The 18,263-nt window shown below is 61.6% G+C and overlaps 1 long non-coding RNA gene across 2 annotated transcripts; it reads right to left on the reverse strand.

Moving 5' to 3' along the window:
• Positions 1-6,889: 6,889 nt before the first annotated feature.
• Positions 6,890-17,906, reverse strand: LOC134733458 (uncharacterized). Of its 2 annotated transcripts, XR_010116921.1 has the most exons (4): positions 17,012-17,906; positions 13,055-13,273; positions 11,936-12,077; positions 6,890-10,987 (listed from the first exon to the last, which is right to left on the reverse strand). It is a non-coding gene; the product is annotated as an uncharacterized lncRNA (long non-coding RNA). The 2 variants fall into 2 exon arrangements; XR_010116920.1 differs by having other exon boundaries at positions 11,936-13,273.
• Positions 17,907-18,263: the final 357 nt, after the last annotated feature.

Here is an 18,263-nt window from a genome sequence, read left to right on the forward strand (position 1 = left end):
CAAAGCCCGGACTAGCTTGTTTCCCACATGAAGCATGGCTGGCACCCGCGCCTCCCAGCCTGCACATGGCCAATGGATGAGAGGACAAGGCCTGGAGGGAGGGGCCTTGCAGGCAGTGAGCAACCCACGGCGTCAGCCCAGCTGCCCCTGCTTGGGCATGGAGAGGGTCAGAGGCCCAGCTCCCACCCCTGTGGCCTAAATATAACCTGAGCAGGCGCCTGGCTGGGAATAGAGACCTCTGTCAGCTCCCAAGCAGGTGCTAGTGGGAAGAAGGTCAGCATGATTGGCAGGGGTGCCAGTGAGCAAGCGGCCAGACTTGGGTCATGTGAGTGTCCAGTGGCACGGTCTGAGGGTGGGGTGGTGTGTCCTCACAGGACAGCTGGGTGCCCGGCCTCCCCTGCTCGAGGCAGCCCTGGCCCCTGCCGTTGCCTGTGCCCACGACTGAATGTGCTGCCAGGCCCGGGAAGGGGGGCCAGTCCGGCACTGGCAGCGTGGCTGAGCCCTTGTGCCCTAACCGATGTCCCTCTGTCCCTTGTCCCGGCAGGGCTCTTCTGTCCCCTCTGCCCTCAGGCCTCATCTTGCCCTGCATGCTGGTCCTTGCTCCAACCCTCCCACCAAAAAAAAAAACAAAAAAAAAACAAAAAAAAAACCCTCACAAAACTCTTCAACTAACCCAGCTGATGGCATTTGATCCAGTGTCCTCTGGAGTCCCCTCTGGCCCTCAGCTCCTGTCCCAGCCTCTAGCTCCCCAACTGACCATCAGTTGAGGCCCCCTTGAGCCCCACGTCACTGGGCCCAGGGGGAGCCCCTGCCCCTCCCTCCCTCAGCTGCCCTCCCCAGCCTCTCAGGTGGCATCCTGGGCCCCAGGTCTCCTGGCCTGTTTGGGAGCCCATGTCACATCCCTCTGCCGGCCACCCTTGTGCATGGTTCTCACCAGCTGGCCCTGCTGCCATTGCCCTAAAGCACAGCCTTCTCTCCCAGTCCTTTCTGCCGAGTGGAAATGTCATGCTAAGAATCTGCAAATACACTGGAAAATACCAAGCAGACCCGGGAGAGATGGACCCTTCCTGGTTTCCAGTGGTGGCCCTGTGCAAAGGTCCTGGGGCAGGAACAGCGACTCCTGGGGAGGAGAGGCCTGTGTGAGGCACTGCAGGCTGCAGTGGTCGGCCTGACCCTTAGAGAGGGAATGGGGAGGGCTGGTGGAGAGGATGGTGAAGGGCAATGAGCCTAAGGCACCCAGCCGCCCCTGGACCCCACTGAGGTGTGTGCTGATTGAATAAGCAGGTGTTTGTCCGGCCCCTATGACGTGCCCACCACTGTGCCCACTGTGAAAAGTCACCATCTCAGGGGACAGAATTCCAGAGCCTTAGGCTCTGGAGTCTTGGGTCTAGGGACTCTGAACAGGACCTTGGGGAATCAGTCCTACCTGGCCAACGTGCTGTGGCTTCTGGCACCATCTGCACACCCCTAGTGATGAGAAGCCCACTCCCCAGAGGCAGCCTGTGGCATCTGGGGCAGCTGGCATGGCAGTGCTCACTTTGCAGCCTGGTGGGTGGAAATCCCCCTCCACTGAGGGATGCACAGGGCCAACGTGGGGTGCCCGGTGGGACAGGCCTTGAACTCTGGGTTGGATGGGCCTATCACTCCTGCCCTGGCCCTCAGGGCCCTGCCAGGGCAGAACCCCAGCTCCAAGGCCCTGCCCACACTGGTCCACTAGACATGGGAGTCTGCACCGTGGCCTTGTTTGCTCTTCGTCTAGTTTTTCTGGTTTGGAGCCTGGGCGCCCAAGCTGGGCCAGGGGGCTGGGGATGGGCAGAGGGCGGCTGTGGGTAGGGGCTGGGCCTAGTGCCAGGTCATCCCTGGGCCTGGCCTCACTGCCACCTCCTGCCCTCGCCTGCCCTTGCTTGTGGACAGGTGGATGAGCTACACCCTGGGGTGCTGGGGGACATCTCAAGGGCTTCCAGGGGCTTTGAGGAGGGGGCCTAGTTTTGAGCCTGTCTGCCTCCAGCCTCTGGCCAGGTCACAGGCCTGGGAGGAGACCCAGGGTGCAGCCGCACCGGAGATTCTGTGGTCAGAGGGTCTGGGGGCGAGGATGGGACAGGTTTCCGGTGATCCCTAGCCTTAGTTCTCAGCCGTTGACCTTCCTCAAAGAGGCCTGGGAAGCAGGCTCTGTGTGCCTGGGATGCTGCCTGAGGCTGAGAGGGGGCAGGGACTCCACCCAGGCTGCCCCAGTGCCGTGGGCTCAAAAGGACCTCACCTGACAGGTGGGGAGTCAGAGCCCGGGACAGAGTGGATTGGAGAGGACGCCAGACAGCAGGTGGTGGACAGCACTCAGGCCCCAGGCACAGGGAGCCTCCACCCACACGGCGGCATCCTGCCCCCTCTTCAAATCCTGGCTCCTCCACTTGGTCTGGTGAGGCCCTAACCTCACTCTGACTCTGGAGGGGATAGACGGGGGTCTTGCAGCCTTCCTCCCCACCCCGGCCCCCCGTGTTCCACTGACCACCTCTTCTTTCCACCTCAATCCTAACTAAGTACCTGGATACCCTCTCCTCTCCTCGCCTCCAAATCTGCCATCTGTCATTTCCTAAGACACGTGGGGAAACTGAGGCCCAAAGGATGAAAGAAAATGCTGAAGGAAAGCAATGGGGGCTTGGGTGGAGCTGTGGGCAGGGGTGTTATGGGGCCTTGGAAGCAGCAGTAGGCCCCCTGGGGAGCACTGGTTCCCCAGGTAACCTGGCTTCAGCTGCCGCTGGGCACACTTCCCCAGCCCTCACAGCCTGGCAGGAGTCTACCCACAGCAGCAGCCTGGCTTCCAGGCCTAGTGAGAGGCTGGATCAAGGATCTGTGGATGGCATCTGGGCCCTTAAAGTGGGAAGTGGGGCTGCGGAGGCCCAGGGTGGGCACCACCCCTAGCTGTCCTGTCAGCTGCCCTTCCTCTGGGCATCTCAGGACACCTGGACTTAACACCCACCCAACATTTACCATCTCCATTTCAGAGCTGGGGAAACTAAGGCAGCGTGATATCATGTGTCTGTCCTCACAGCATGAGTCCAAGACTGTCCAGTGAGGTGAGTGGCGGGGCCAAGCCTGGGACTGCCCAAGGTGAGGGCTGGTGGGTTTCCCGGGGGCAATGGACAAGGAATTCCCCGTCAGGGGAGGGTTGCTGAGTGCCTGCGCTGGAGCTAGGAAGTTGGGGGCATTCTTGGGCTCACGATTTAGGCAGGATTCCAGTGGGTTTCAAGGGTGCACAGGAGTCCACCAGGGCAGTCGGACCAGCGAGGAGCAGACCAAAGTCAGGTGGTGACACCCTCCAAGGCCCCATGGGACAGCCAGAGCTCCAGGTGAGCAGACAGTGCCTGGAGGCGGGACATGGCCGAGGTGGACTCATGCTCAGGTCTGCCCAAACCCAAACAGCTGGCCAGAGCTCCGTCCCTCCTCCAGACTGAGGCAGGAGGACCTCAGGGGTGGTGAGGAAGAGTCCGCACAGCCAGGCCAGCTGTAGGCTCTCTGGAAGCACTGTTCCCACCCTGGCCCTCAGTTTCCCCATCTGTAAAACGTGGAGATGGTCCAGAGGAAGCTTGTCAGCTAGTGGGTGGGAGCTTGGTCCAGCCCCACCAGCTGAGAGCAGACAAGGGCTTTGGTGCTGAGTGCTTGGAGGGCTGGGCTGGGTACTGGGCTGGCTGGGTCCTTAGGATGGCCTGTCCTGGGAGAACCTGGAGAACATCTCTCCCCTACACCCCCACATTCCCAGCTGGGCCCGGCTGGCCCTGCCTCCGAAACATTTTTTAGAGATAAGGCCTTCATTATTAGGCCTTAATTCCTCACTGCCTAACACGGCCCCTGCCTCCCTGCTCTGCTGTCCCTGACCCAGTCACTCCTCCACTTGTGATATTCCAGCTCTCAAAGGCCCCCAGGAGGCTCCCAGAAGGAGGATGGCACCACTGAGTCCCAGTGTGGGGCCTGGAGCCTGGAACTCATGTCCCTGAGCCCAGGCCAGCTACACTCAGCCTCAGCTGAGCGTCAGGCTGCCCTGTGGTCCAGGCGATGGGAAGTCCTTTCTATAGATAGAGAAAGAAACCCTATCATGACCAGGTGCTATGGCTCATGCCTGTAATCCCAGCACTTTGGGAGGCTGAGGAGGGAGGAGCACCTGAGGTCAGGAGTTCGAGACCAACCTGGGTAACATCGCAAGATCCCACCTACAAAATATAAGAAAATAAGTTAGCCAGGCATGGTGGTGTGTGTCTGTGGTCCCAGTTACTCAGGAGGCTGAGGTGGGAGGATCCATTGAGCCCAGTGGTTCAAGGCTGCAGTGAGCTGTGATTGTGCCACTGCTCTCCAGCCTGGGCAACAGAGCGAGATCCCATCTGTTGCGGTTCCAAGTGCAGGAATCCTGCAGCACCCCAGGCAGACATCGCCAGTCAGTCCCAGATCTCCTGTCCTCTCAGATAGGAAGCTTCAGCTGTCAGCTCTGAGCTCCAGGTGGCTCCTGCCAGTGGCTCAAAAGCAGCACCTGTACACGCCCATCCTGCTAGTGGTAGGAAAGGGAGTATCCCTGGGCTCTGGGTCAGGCAAAGCCAGGCCTAGAGGGGTTCAGGGCTCCCAGTGAGCCTCATCTGGTGCTGGCAGCCGAGAGAGGGACCAGCAGAACGGAGAGCCGACACTGGGTCCCCCACTCTCAGGTTTCGGGGAACCTCAAGGTGCCCAAGGGGTTCCAGCCTTGCCCCTGCCTCCTGTCACCAGAAACTGCAGTCCAGGGAGGGGCAGGATTGGTTCAGGGGAGGGGTCCTCTCCTCCCCGCTGGCCCTGCCCCCACAAGGCCCGGGCGGGCGCCAAGGCCCAGCTCGGGCTCCAGAAACATTTGCTTTAAGTCTTAAAATATCAGGTTCCCGCATCATGGGGCTTCCCTTGGGGCCCGCTGGGCAGGCGGGAGGGATTTTAGGAGTAAGAAGAATCCCGCTTTGGCCCCCACCGCGCCAGCAGCTCTGTCTTCCCTCGGCCTCAGCTGAAGCCAGCCAAATGTTTGTGGGGTGGCTGGCTGGGCACCCACTCTCCTGCTTTGGAGGAGCCCCCAGTTGGCCTGTCCTCTTCAGGGTCCCTCCACCCTGCTCAGAACATTGGACAGGTGGAGGCCAGGCCCCAGTGGCCTTGGTTCCCGCCCAGAGTTCAGACTTGCTCTCATAGGACCATGGATACTGTCAGCCAAGGACAGTTCAGATGGGGAAACTGAGGCATTGGGAAGGCGGCCTCCTTGAGGAGTCAGCCTTTTGCTCCTGGGGGTGGAAATGTGCACCCCCACTCTGTTGTCCGGCCTTGTGCCAGATGAGGGGCATCAGGAGTCTTGTAAAGAGAATGACACCAGCTGGGTGCAGGGCCCAGTATTCGGGGTGGGGTCCTGGGGCCAGGAACACATGCATGGGGTCTTGAAGGTTAAGTAGGAGTTTTAGGATGGCCCTGGTGCAAAGGCTCCCTCGACAGGAGGAGCAGCCACAGCAGAGGCCTGGAGGGCATGGGCTGGCGCCAGGCTCATGGTGTATAATGGAGGCCCTGGTCCGCCAACACAGGCCCAGGGAGGAGGTGGGCTTGGGTGCTGGGTGAGGGGATGGGGCCTCAGGGTGATTCCATGCTTGGAGCAGGCTTTGGGACCTGCTGCAATTGGGCTTGGGGGGGCAGGAGAGCACTCCCTGCTTGAGGGCTCTGCCACTCAGCTCGAAGGTGGTTCTCTCCTACCTCTGCTGCCCAGGGACCACTGACTGGAGGAAGATATGGCCCCCACACCCCCTCACTCCCTCCCAGGCAGACCACCGGCCTTGGCCCCAGGGACAGGCCTCGGTGCAGAGTGGGAATTGGAGCCGGGCAGCAACAGCTGGGCCCACTGGTGCATCCCCCGCCAGGGGCCCCTGCCTTCGTTCCCAGGCCCCCGAACCATCCCGTTCCCAGGCTGCACCCCACCCCCGAAAACACACTGCCTGGGATGTGGGCAGAGGAGGCTTCCAGGGGACCACCGGCTGGGAGGTCTCGCCTGTCCCCTGGCTACCGGGACGCAGGACCAGCCACCCACAGGCCCTGAGGAGGCCCCACCTCCGTCCCTCGTGCTTGTGTTCGTGGGCACTCCCTCTGCAGGAATACACACTCCAGAGTCGGGGTGTGGGAACTCGGCAGTGCTCACGCCCCCTGTCCAGCAGGGACTGCCGGTGGGGGGTGGGACCCCAGCAATTCTCAGAGCAGTTTTGCGCGGATCTGCCTGTGTGGAATCTGTCGTTTGAGGGCTGCTGTCCCTTCTTGGCAGCACGAATGGGCTCTCTGCTTGCTTCCTTGGGAGCAGGTGCCCATGCCCTGCTGGCAGACAGTCGGGGGTGCCAACTTCTTTCTGTGGCCAGTGAGGCTGTGCTGAGGCCATGAGTGACTGTATGGCCACCTGGTGCCCTCTGGAGAGACCTGGGTGGGTCTCTCCCTACCCGTGCCCACCCCAGGATTCTGGGATGTCTGAGCATCCGGCTGCCTGTCTGTGCCCAGGGCCCCCCACACCCTGTGCTGGGGTGAATCTCCCATTTTACATGTGGGGAAACCAAGGCCGTGGCAGACCCCTGAGGAGCAGCAGGGGCATCTTGTGGCTCAACAGCCATGGCTGCAAGTGACACGGAGGTGGGGGAAGGGCACAGATGGATGCCTAAGACCCACACTGTCTGGGCCGTCCTCCTTCGTGTCCAGGGCTGTAGAAGGCAGGGCTGGGGTGGCTCCCTCAACCCCTTAGGAACCAGGCACCGTGTCCCAAGGATCTGAGGTCGCTGGAGCCCCCAAAACCCGAGCCAGCGGCTGGCCCTGGGAATGGGCGTCTGACCCCTCTGCAGCCTCCGGGATCCCAGAGAAAATCCTCGAGGCCGAGTTAATACCACGACCAATTTTTATTTCAACAAAGTTAATTCTCAACAATGTGATACTAAGGGAGAGGGATTTTCCTGCTTTGGAGGAGGGGGTGGGGGTCCTGATACAGCGCCGCCCCTCCCCTCCCCCTACAGCTGTCCTCGCCACAGGGCAGGGAGTGGGCCTGGAGGGTGCAGTGGGGAATGGAGCAGTGCCTCTCCTAGAGGCGACCCCAGAACCCCATGGAGGGCTGCCTCCTCCATCCTGCCCGAATGCCTTCCCTCTACACAAGCCCCTCCCCAACCCCTGAGATGGGCCAGGGGAGCTCTAAGCACCCCCACCTCTCCTTGTCTCCTCTCTGAGGGCCAGGTCTGACTCCTGTCTGTGACCTGGGCAAGTAGGGGTTGATTGGGAAGTTGTGCTAAGGAATGCATGAGCCCCAGTCCCTAGTGGACCCCTGACCACTCCCTGTGGTAGCCGGCCAGGATTCAAACTGGGCAGGAGCAACCTTCCAGGCACCTCTGCCCAACTGGGGAGCCCCAAGGGAGTAGAAGGGGAGACTGGAGGAGGAGGGGCACTCGGGCTTGACCTCAGTGACCTCCCAGCTGAGCTCATGGCCGGACCCGGAAGCCACTCCTCCTGCTTGGATAATCAATGGTCAGGAGGGTCCCGAGCCCTGTCAGAAATTCCTCCTGACAATGACCACATGGGCTGTCTCACAGGGCTAGGCGCTGCCCTGGCCGCCGGGCCACCTCTCTCAGTCCCGGCCCACTCCATCACCTTAGCCTCGGCTCCTCTGGCCTCAGGTGGGCACTCACTATTCCCTACTGGACAGAGGGGATGCAGGGCCCAGGCAAGGCATGCCCCCTCCCTGCTGGACCTGTGCCCTCCCCCATCCTGCAAACTCCAGCACTGCCCAGGGCCTGCCACCCTGACTGTTGCATGGGTGGCTCCTATGGGCATAGCCAGGGGAGCCCATGATGTGGGGACAGATGGGTGGAGAGGAGGGGCGTTTCCAGCAAAGGGACCAGAGTGTGCAAAGGCTGAGGGGTGCCTTACTCGGAGGGCACTGCCAGAGGGCAGGGGTGAGGCCCAAGGGCACTGCCGACAGGCCAAAGTCAAACCAGATGGGCTGAGGGCCCTGGGGGGCAGGCGGGCCATTCGTCACCGTTATCTGCCTCCCCGCCGAAATCACAAACACATTTTTAAGTGAAGGACTGGCTGCCACTGGCCTGCGGGCCCTGATGCCGCCCAGCTGTGGCCATATTGGGGGCGGGGGTGGTGCGGGAGGGAGGGGTGCCTGCTGCTTCAGGACCCACCCCCTAGGCTGTGTACCGGGGCTGCCTGAGGGGACAGAGGGGCTCCAGGTGAGGGATGTACTTTCTGAATAGGCTGGTGGCTCAGTGGTCATTCCAAGGTCATTCCACTTGGTCTCTAGGGGCAGAGACCAAGGAGAGGGACAAAGACAGAAATAGGGGCAGTGACAAAGAGAGACAAAGATGGGTACAGTGGGCCCGGTACTTGTCATCAGAGACCCTCCCAGCATGTGCAGCACCAAGCCATCCAAGCTGCAAGGCACGGCCCAGTCTCACTGCGGCTGTGTCTGGCCTGTGTGATGTGGGCAGGGCCATGCGAGACTCAGGGTGGCCCGTGGCTCCCCATCTCTTGGGGTGCAGGTGAGGGTGGGGCTGGCACTCCATGTGGCCATTGCTCTGGAAGCATAATGCAGGTCCTGCCTGGCACCCGGCAGTCCCTTCGACCCGGCACCCTGGACCCCTGGGCAGGTCCTCAGGGGTGGGGGGCGCCGGGAGAAATGGCCTGTGACGGGGTGGGCGTCCAGGGCGGGAAAGCAAACAGTGTCAGCAGCTAATGAGCGGGAACCGGGCCTGGGGCCGAGGGCCGGGGAGGGGCACGGCCATCGCTCATCCTGACAGCGGGCGGTGAGGGGGGGCTGGGGCCGAGATGGGAGGGAGCTTGAGAGCCGACAGAGGGTCCCCTGGAGACCCGACCCTGCACACAGACAGACCGACGGACGGAGGGGAGGCAGCCAGGTCCCAGCCCCCAGCTGTGGCCCTGATGGGACCAACTTGCCAACTTGCTTTATCAGCTCCCTGTTGAGCCTTCAGCCAGAGGCCCCACCTCCAGACTTTGCAGGACAAAGGCGGCTCCATGGGGAGGGGTGTGCCTAGGACCCCCCTTATTGCATACTAGGGAGCAGGAATCCAGGATCTTGAGGCTCTGTTATCCTACCCATGTGGCCTGGGACCTCTGCTCTCCCTGGGCCTCAGTTTTCCCATCTTTACAAGGCAGAGGAGGGCAGGTGAGCTCTGAGGGGCTCTCTGCTCTGATTCGACAGTATCTCTGCTCCTCTTCCCTGTGTGCAGCCCCAGCTGCCCTCGAGGTCCCCACCCTTTCTGACAGTCCTCCCCAAATCTCAATACTCCCAGCGGGCCCAGTGGCAGTGGGTGGCTGACTCAGCACCTGAGGGGAGCCACCCCCACACCTGCTCTCCCTGGGGCATCCAAGTTGTCCCCTCTTTCACAGGTGGGAAGATGAGGAGCCAACTGGAAGCGAGCATGGAGGCTGGGATATTAGGCTGGGCTCTGCGCCTCCACGCCTCTGGCAGGCGGGCAGCCACTGTGCCCTCAGCCCTCACCCAGGCAGAGTGGCTTCGCCTCTCATTGCCCCAAGCACCCTGAAGTTGCAGGGTTTCTGTGCAAGACAAGACCTTGGGAGCACTCCTAAGCCCTCCTGGCCCAGCCCCTGCCCCCATGGCCCCACAGCAGCCCAGTGGAGTGGACTGGAGGTTCCTGCCTGAGAGGTATCCCGGCCCCTGTCCTGCCTCAGCCAGGAAGGGGGTGCAGCCATAAATTCACACCGCCAGCCGCCCGCGGGATAAATGTGTCATCGACTGCACAATTTACGAGCACACCCCTGGCCTGAAAGGCAGAGAAAATAAGCCTCTGTGTACACATGGTGCAGCGGGCAGGGCCAAGCTGCTACGAGGGGCACACGGCAGGGAGGCGGGGCAAGAGGTGTGAGGACCCATTCATGGGAACATGGGACACAGACGGAGGTGTGACTGCACATCTCTGGCACACCCACACACACATACAGTGGTGGGACTGGCACACTTAGAAGGTGGCCCGGCATGCCTGGGGCCACTCTGCAGGCTTGCCACCCAGAAGCTGAGTGGTTAGCCTTGAGGGTGACCCACTGTGGGGCTGTGGTGTCTCCCAGGGAAGGAGACCCTCTGATGCTTGCTGTGCATGTAGCTGTGTGAGCAGGTTCTTGCCCGCCCCAGGAGGCCCAGGAGGACACTGGCAGGGAGTAGCCTTAGGGCCACTGCATGGGGAGTCAGAGGCAGAGCTGGTACCGCATGACACAGGGGAGTGCTTTGGGAGATGGGGCACACGGGAACAAGGGCTGGGGCTGGTGATGCCTTGGCTCTGCTTGGGGTCCTACCTGTTTTTGAGACTTGACTGGCCTTGTCCCAGAGGCCTGGGGACCCAGGCGGCCTCTGAGCACATCCAGACGCCAGTGCAAAGGGAGCAAGGCCATGCAGCCCCGAACCCTCACAGGCCTGCCATCACACCTGTGCACAGCAGGCTTGTGGCTCCACTGGTGTCAACAAAACTCCAGCCCGAGTCACCTGCTAGGGCCAATCCAGGTACAGCAACCCACGCCTGAGAGAACACGGGTAGGACTGCAGGAAGATTCTGGGAGCACTCAGGAAGGATGTGGAGAGGATCCAGGAAGGACTGGGAGGACTCCAGGAGACAACATGGGGAGGATTCAGGGAGCATTCGGGAAGATTCAGGGATGGCTCTGGGAGGATTCAGGGAGGACCTGGGGGGACTTATAACAGCAGGATTGAGTCTAGCCAGGACTTGGGAGGTCTGTGGAGTCTTCCGGCTGGCCTTAGCAGGAAACACCCTTCTGCCTGTGATCTGGGGATGCTCTCTGTGCTCCAGCTGGTCCTCCTGTTGACCTTGCCACAAGAGACTCAAGAGTGTGACCCTCTGGGACAACTCCTGTTAGCAGTGGCTCCTTGGCCCACAGAGAAGGGGCTGACTGATATCCCAGAGACATCCATGGCAGCGCACGGCACCTGGCACCCCTAGGGAGAAAAGGCCAGATCACTGACCCCTAGACTATGGACCCTGAGCAGACACCTGTCAGAGACCTGCTGCTCTGGGACCCCCATAGCAGGGACCCAGAGCAGGATTCTGCAGGCTCCGAACCCCAGACCAGGGACTCATAGACTAATATTCCATAGACCAGGGATTCCCATACCAGAAAGTCTCATGCCAAGGAACCCCGCCAAGGACCCCAGGGCAGGGGGTGGCCAAGTGAGGCATTTACTGCCAAGAGAGGCCCCGGGCTCGCACAAACAGGTCCGTCCCCACTTTTACCACAAAGAAAGTCAGTGGTCTCCCACTCCCCTCAGCATGGACGCCTGGAACCTGCTTGGTCTCAGAGTGGCCAGGTCCTTGGCCTCACACACTGCTCTGGGCACTGGTGCCTCTCTGGCCCTAGCCCCCAGGCTACCCTCCTGGAGGAAGCCAGTGCAGTTGATGCCGAGTGAGCACCTTCAGTGGGCAATAAGGGCACGGGGTGGGCATGCTGGGACAGGCAGCTGTCAGGGGCTCCTACCCTCCCCAGCCCTGCTCAGACAGCCTCCCGTTCCTCGGCATTTACAAAGACTGGCTGGAACTCTTCAAGAGCATCTTTAAATAAACAAAGCATAGAGAAAAGCAACCCCCCAAATACAAAGCACATCAAAATAGATTTTGAAACAGACACCCGGGCAGAGCTCAGCCCTGGATCTGCCTGTAGGCACCTCCTTGAAGCTCCACCCCAGCTTGGGATCCCGAGTGGCAGGTACAGCTGCCACATGGTACAGGGCAGAAGGCTTGGTCTGCTCTTGGTCTGCTCTGATGCTGCCCTGGGACCCTCACCCCTGGCTCACTGGACCCTCAGCCGTAGACTGAGGCTTTCCTCCCGGGAGTGGGCACCCTAATTCTGTCAACATGGCCCAGCCAAATGGGGACCTGCTGGTGCCCACCTGGAGTCTGTGCCCCCACATCCCATGGGTCCATCAGGCAAAGTTCAATGGCTTCCCTTCCAGATCCTCCGATTTTTGAGAGTTCCTGTACCCCACCAGGAGTGCAGTGACCTTGCAGGGCTGGCCCTAAGGTCCTGTGTGGCTGGGACAAACACAGTGGAGAGAGTCACACCTGGGCGGCCTGGGGAGGGCAAGGCAGACTGGCCCCTGTGGTTGAGTGAGCCCTCGCCTTCCCGGCCCCTTTCCAGTCTGTTAGGCCTGGAGTCCCTCAATTTGTCAGACATGCTTAAATACACCTAGGTGAGCCCCAAAGGACTTCGTACTAGGGGGAATCCCAGTGTTGGGAGAAGGGAGCTGGCCCTCTCAGGAGGGAGCTGGCCCTCTCAGGAGGGATGGAAGATGAGTAAAGTGCCTCTGCCAGGTGGGGGTCTGGGGCCAAGGGATCTGCAACCCCCCAGCCCTTGACCCTGGCAGCTGGCAGGCTCTAGACAGGTCTGCACACTGGTCTGAATGATTGAACGTGAATGGATGACGGGAGATGGGCTCCCCTGCACACCCCAGCACCCTACTCCCCTGGCGCTCTTCTCCCTGGGACATTCTGGAAAAGCCAGACCCTCCTACAGGCTGAGCTGAGCATACCTCCAGCTGCTGCACACTCTGAACCCTCACCTGAGACGTCGCTAGTGCTAGACTCAAGGGTTTGCTCTGAGGATGAAGGTGACAGTCCAGGTGACCAGGCCCAGGCCAGCCCAGGGACAGTCAGTGCCTGTCTCAGGCACAGAATTCCAACATCTCTGAAGGTCTTTCTAGACAAGGAGCAGCCCCCATCCCCAACCCCATGGCTCTTTGAGACAAGCTGGGGTGATGTCACGGTGGACATCTGTGTTTCCTTGTGTACAATGCCCTTATGCCCGCTGTGGGAACCCTGGGAGCCATCTGTAGGATGGACCCTGGACAGGGGTTGCTGAGGCTGGCCCAGCTAGAACTAGGGTGCTGAGCACACCCCACAGCTCCAGGGAGCACTCCCCCAGGCCCTCTCAAGCCTCTCCCACTGGGTACTGACTCTGCACCTGCCCTGTGTGTATGTGTGTGGGGTGCACTCACCTGCGGGGGACCCACCTGGCCCATCTCTCACCACCTTTTGTCCAGCTGGCCCTCAGCACCCTGGGGGGTGGTGGTGACAGGAAGACAGGATAAAAGGAGGCATTTCCTGTGGGCAGAGAAGACCCCCAGGAGGGCTTCACTGGGTAGGACACGCTGACCCCTAGTTCCTGAGGGGCCAGCAACCGGGGGTCTCCTGATGAGGACACAGAGTTGCTCCCTGCAGACGTTTCCTGTCTGGAGAGAGAAAGTGAGGATGTGAGTGTGTACATCCAGTGTAGACAGTGCTCAGTCAGTTAGACTGTGCTGGGGGTAGGGGCCACTGGGGTTCCCCTCAGGGCTGTTTATTTTTATTTTATTTTTTTGAGACAGAGTTTAGCTCTGTCACCCAGGCTGGCGTGCAGTGGTGTGATCTGCGGTCACTGCAACCTCTGCCTCCTGGGCTCAAGCCATCCTCCCCCTGCAGCCTCCAGAGTAGCTGGGATTACAGGTGCCCAACACCACCACGCCCGGCTAATTTTTGTATTTTTAGTAGAGGCGGGGTTTCACCATGATGGCCAGGCTTGTCTTGAACTCCTAGCCTCAAGTGATATGCCTGCCTCAGCCTCAGGGCTGTTTAAAGAGGGACAGACACAGCCAAGGACAGGCCTAGTCCCCAGGACCAGTGGCCCTGAAGCCCTCCCTTCAGCCTGTGGCGGTAGTGCTTTGAGAGCCCCTGCTGATTTATGGTCCTCCTGGGGGCGGGCGGGCGGGGGACAGAGTTATGGCTGCAAAGGTCTCCCTCCCTCCTCCACCTCCCTGTTGGGGGTCAGCCGGGGTGGGGGTACGGTGGCTCTCAGCTGGTTTCCAGATGGGCTTTGTGGAAGGGGCGCCCAGAGCGGGGAGGCCAGACACCCAAGCAAGGGTCCTGGCCCGTGTCAGCAGGGCCACCACAGTGCCACTGTCTCTGGTCTCTCCTCTAGACCTGGCTCCCGTCTCTGTCTCAGTCCCCATCTCTGTCACATGCAGCCCCCCTTCCCTACCCGTTGGCGGGGTGGGTGGGGGTGGGACCTGGTGATTTATCACCTTCAGCCTGTCTTCCATCGGAAACACAGGGGGTGGGCGCAGACGCTGCGCTGAGCTATGGGCCCCCAGGGCCCCGCCACCCACCCCAATGTTGTTGCTCCGTCTGGGCAGGGGGTGCAGTCCCCCCCACGTGGCCAGGACTTCAGCTCCCCAGACCTTCCCAGGACCTCCTCCACGGGGCCCCATTAATGCCTCGGCTAGTGGGGGTCAGCCCAGCTCTGAAGCTGAGGCTAGGGCCACCCCAGGCTGGAGGGGGCCCACGAAGGACCCCACAGGCAACTCTCTCCAGGTGGGCCAGAGGTGACAGCCTCTTTTCCTGCATCATTGATGGCCCGTGGACCCGGCATCCCTGGCAGAGGCCGTGGAGCCCAGGCCTTCAGGTCGCCCGCCCCTCCCCCGCGGCGGTGTGCACAGCCGGGGCCCAATAAGTGTTTACCGAGCAAACACCAGCGGGAGGGGGACAGCGCACCTGGGTTGACCCCCACCCCACGCCCAGCGGAAGAAGTCCCTTATCTTCCCGGTTGACAGGCTGTCAGTGCACCAGGGCAGGGGCGGGGGCTACGCTCATCCCGCCCCGTCTGTCAGCCGCCACGCGGCGACCCCCTCCCCCCCCTCACGAGGGGCAGCCTGCCCGTCCCACTCGGTGCCGCTCGCCGCCAGCCTGGGCAACCCAGTGCCCCAGCTCCAGGCATCCGTTTCTCCGCGGACCCCAGCTGTCTGCACCCACAGTGCCCACCTCTTTCCGCGCTCACCCCTTAGCCAGCGTTTTCTGCAGACCGCGAGCGCCCTCTGGTGCCTGCCTAGGGTTGCTCGCCCGAGAAGAGGACACGACTAGGCCCTCGCCCTGGGAGCTTCCTGGCCGGTCTGTGAAACGCGCGGGTGCGGCCTGAGCTGTGAGCCTCGCGGCCCAGCCGTCACTGACCACCACTGGCCATCACAGGCCAGGTTGGAGAGTCTGCCGCTGACACGGCGTTGTCTTGGCCTTTGTGGGACAAGACAGATGACCATCTTGCAGGGCCTCGCTCACTCACTCTCTTGCTCACTCACTAGCTGGCTGTGTATAGGCCCAAGATGTGGCTTGAACCCCAAGTGGATCTTGGGGACATAGGCCTGGACACTGTCCTGCACTATGTGTCAGGCCAGGGCAGGCCTAGGAAGCTCTGTGAGGATGGGCTTGAGAGGGGCCTCTAAGATTGAAGAGTAGCCACAGCAGGTAGGGCGTGCCCTGTGGAGGGACTGGCTCGGGCAAAGGCGTGGAGGGCCTGGCCCACGGGGGAGGGTGCACCAGGGCTGGGCCTTGACCTAAGGCTGAGATCCCAGGAGCCCAGGGAGGTGGGGTGGGCAATGGTGGTGAGAGGGCCCTTGGGATGCAGGGCAAGGAGCCCTGAATCAGCTGGCCTGGGATTGGAGGTGTGGGGTCCAGGCAAGGCTTGGAGACGGGACCCCCACCTGTTCCTGCCTAGAAGGAAGAGTCTGAGGTCACAGAGGGGCCCAGCTCATCAGTGGGGAGGGGGTCTTGGGGCAGGTGTGTTGTCTGTGAAATGAAGGACAATGCTGGGTCAAGGTGGTGCCCAGGTCTGCAGGGAGGGTGTGCCTTTCTCCTGTCCCCACAGGGCCATTCAGGTGTACTGAACTGGGACTACCCACTTCCCCACACTCCTTGGAGGCTGAGGCCCCAGGGTCAGTGTGTGTGGAGAGTCAGCTCAGAGTCAGGCGTGGGGACTGGGGGCTCCCAGGCAGCCAAGGAAGGTCAGCCAGCCAGGGCAGCCCTGTGCGTTCCGTGGTCAGTACCTTGGCACGAACCAGTCTAGACCACGGAGAGCCAGCAAGAGGAGGGGCTGTGGAGGAACCATAGGATTCGGCTGCCCCGCCGACCAGCAGGCAGGAAGTTCTTCCTTAGGTCTAACCACACAGTGATTCCAGCTGCTTTCCCCAACAGGAGGCCCTCTGCCTCTGCAGCTCCTGCCCTTCAGGGCCCCCCTGCCACCCCCTGAGCGACACACTGGCCCAGGAGACCTCAAGCCTTGCAGGCAGTGGGCTGCCCACTCCCCCTATCTCCTGCTGGGGCCTTTTCCCACAGACCAGAGGAGTGTCCTTCTCTTGGCTGCGGGCCACCAAGGACCCCGGGCCACTTTCTCCTGGGCTGTACATTTGCACCCCAAAGACCTCAGTGAGGCAGACAGGGTATCCAAGGGGCCTGCCTCAGCCCTGTTTCCAGTGCACACAAAAAATGCTCTGGGGCCCAGCAGAGAGCCCCCTTCTGGGATCTGGTTTCTTAGAGAAAGTGGGGAGCACACCCCCTCCCCTGCCCTGTTGGACTGAGTTTAGAGTGTTGCACACGCACGGTGTTATGACGATGGTTACCTCTGACCTCCACTAGGAGCTCTGGAGGTGTCAGGCCACCGCTGGGGAGGGCAAGCTGGGCAGTTCATTTGTATAAAGGGGGCCACTGTCCTCGATGCGGTGATAAGGCCGGATGGACAACCACAGTAGGCCGCAGCCCACAATGGGCCGGATGCCCTGCACCTACTCACAAAGGCAGGGGTGGCTCCTGCCTCACGTCTGACCGGCAGCCTCGAGATAGCATCAGCCCCGCAGGAGGGCCATCTGTCTTGTCCCACAAAAGCCAGGACAAAGGCCGTGTCAGTGGCAGCCTCCCCGACCCGGTCAGTGGTGGTCAGTGATGGCCACTGGGGGCTGAGGGCCTTCCTGGGCTGGGCAGCTGGGACCTGAGGCTCCTTATCTGGGGCCTCTCTGGGATGCATGGAGAATAGTCTCCATTGTTCATAGGGCCAGACAGGTGGGGGCCACATGGATGGTGGCAGAGGGACCCTGTCCCTGGCACCCCAGGCCAGCCCCAATAGTGAGGAAGGCGTCAGTCACCTCCTAAGTTGGGCACCATGTGCTGACCTGTTTGCTCGGTTCCAGAATCCAGGCAGGGCAGTGGGAGGCCAGAGACTGAAGAACTCTGAGAAGTCCCTTGCTGGTCTGGGCAGTTGGGAAGTGGTGGCCCGGTGGGGGACTCGCCAGAGGCACAGGAGATGAGCAAGGAGCAGTGGCATGGAGGGTACCTTGTACCAGGCAGAAGGAACAGTATGCAGGCCCTGTGTGGCGCAGCCTGAGAGACTGGGGAAGGCAGCGGCTGTGGGCAGGGACAGGAACGGCTCTTAGCTGGCAGAAGCAGGCTGCCAGCCCTGAGCCCTGGCAGAAGGGGTCTGGGGCTGCTGCTGTGGGATGGGGAGGGATGGAAGGAGGAGGGTTTGGGGGTGTTGGTGGAGCCTGTGGGGGAGCAGGTTCACTCCAGAACACAACGATTCCAGAGACCCTGCAACCCCTGAGGTCCACTCATCGCTGTGGGGCCCTCCAAGAACCCCCACCGCACATGACTCTGTCACATAGAGGCCGTCTTCTCACTCCGATGGTCCAGGGAGTCCCGGATGGAGCAACAGACCCGAACCAATCCTGGTCACCTGCCCCAACGCTCCCCTAGTGAACTGAACGCTGCCAACGCTGCAGTCCCTGCATCAGGAAACGCAACCCTTGAAATGCTCTTGGTGTCCTCATGGCCGGCACTGTCCACAAGAACCAGCCCCTGAATATGCTCAGATGACAAGGCGCACTGCTGGGACTGTCTTCACTGCCTACAGTGTTCTCACCACCCCCAAAGCATCCTCACTGTCCCCACAGCGTCCTCACCGCCCCCACAGCGTCCCCATTGCCTCCACAGCCTCTTGACTGTCCACAGCGTCCTCACCGTCCCCACAGTGTCCTCACTGTCCCCACAGCGTCCTCACCGCCTCCACAGCGCCCTTTGTCCACAGCGTCCTCACTGTCCACAGCGTCCTCACCACCCCCACAGCATCCCCACCGCCCCCACAGAGTCCTCGCCGCCCCCACAGAGTCCTCGCCATCCCCACAGCGTCCTCACGGTCCACAGCGTCCTCGTCGTCCACAGCATCCTCACTGTCCCCACAGCGCCCTCACCGCATCCACAGCGCCCTCACCGCATCCACAGTGCCCTCACCGCATCCACAGCGCCCTCACCGCATCCACAGCGCCCTCACTGCCCCCACAGCATCCTCACTGTCCACCGCGACCTCACTGCCCCCACAGCGTCCTCACTGTCCCCACAGAGTCTTCACCATCCACAGCGTCCTCACCG

The sequence above is a fragment of the Symphalangus syndactylus genome, chromosome 18 (assembly GCF_028878055.3).
Source record: "Symphalangus syndactylus isolate Jambi chromosome 18, NHGRI_mSymSyn1-v2.1_pri, whole genome shotgun sequence".
Classification (NCBI taxonomy): domain Eukaryota; kingdom Metazoa; phylum Chordata; class Mammalia; order Primates; family Hylobatidae; genus Symphalangus; species Symphalangus syndactylus.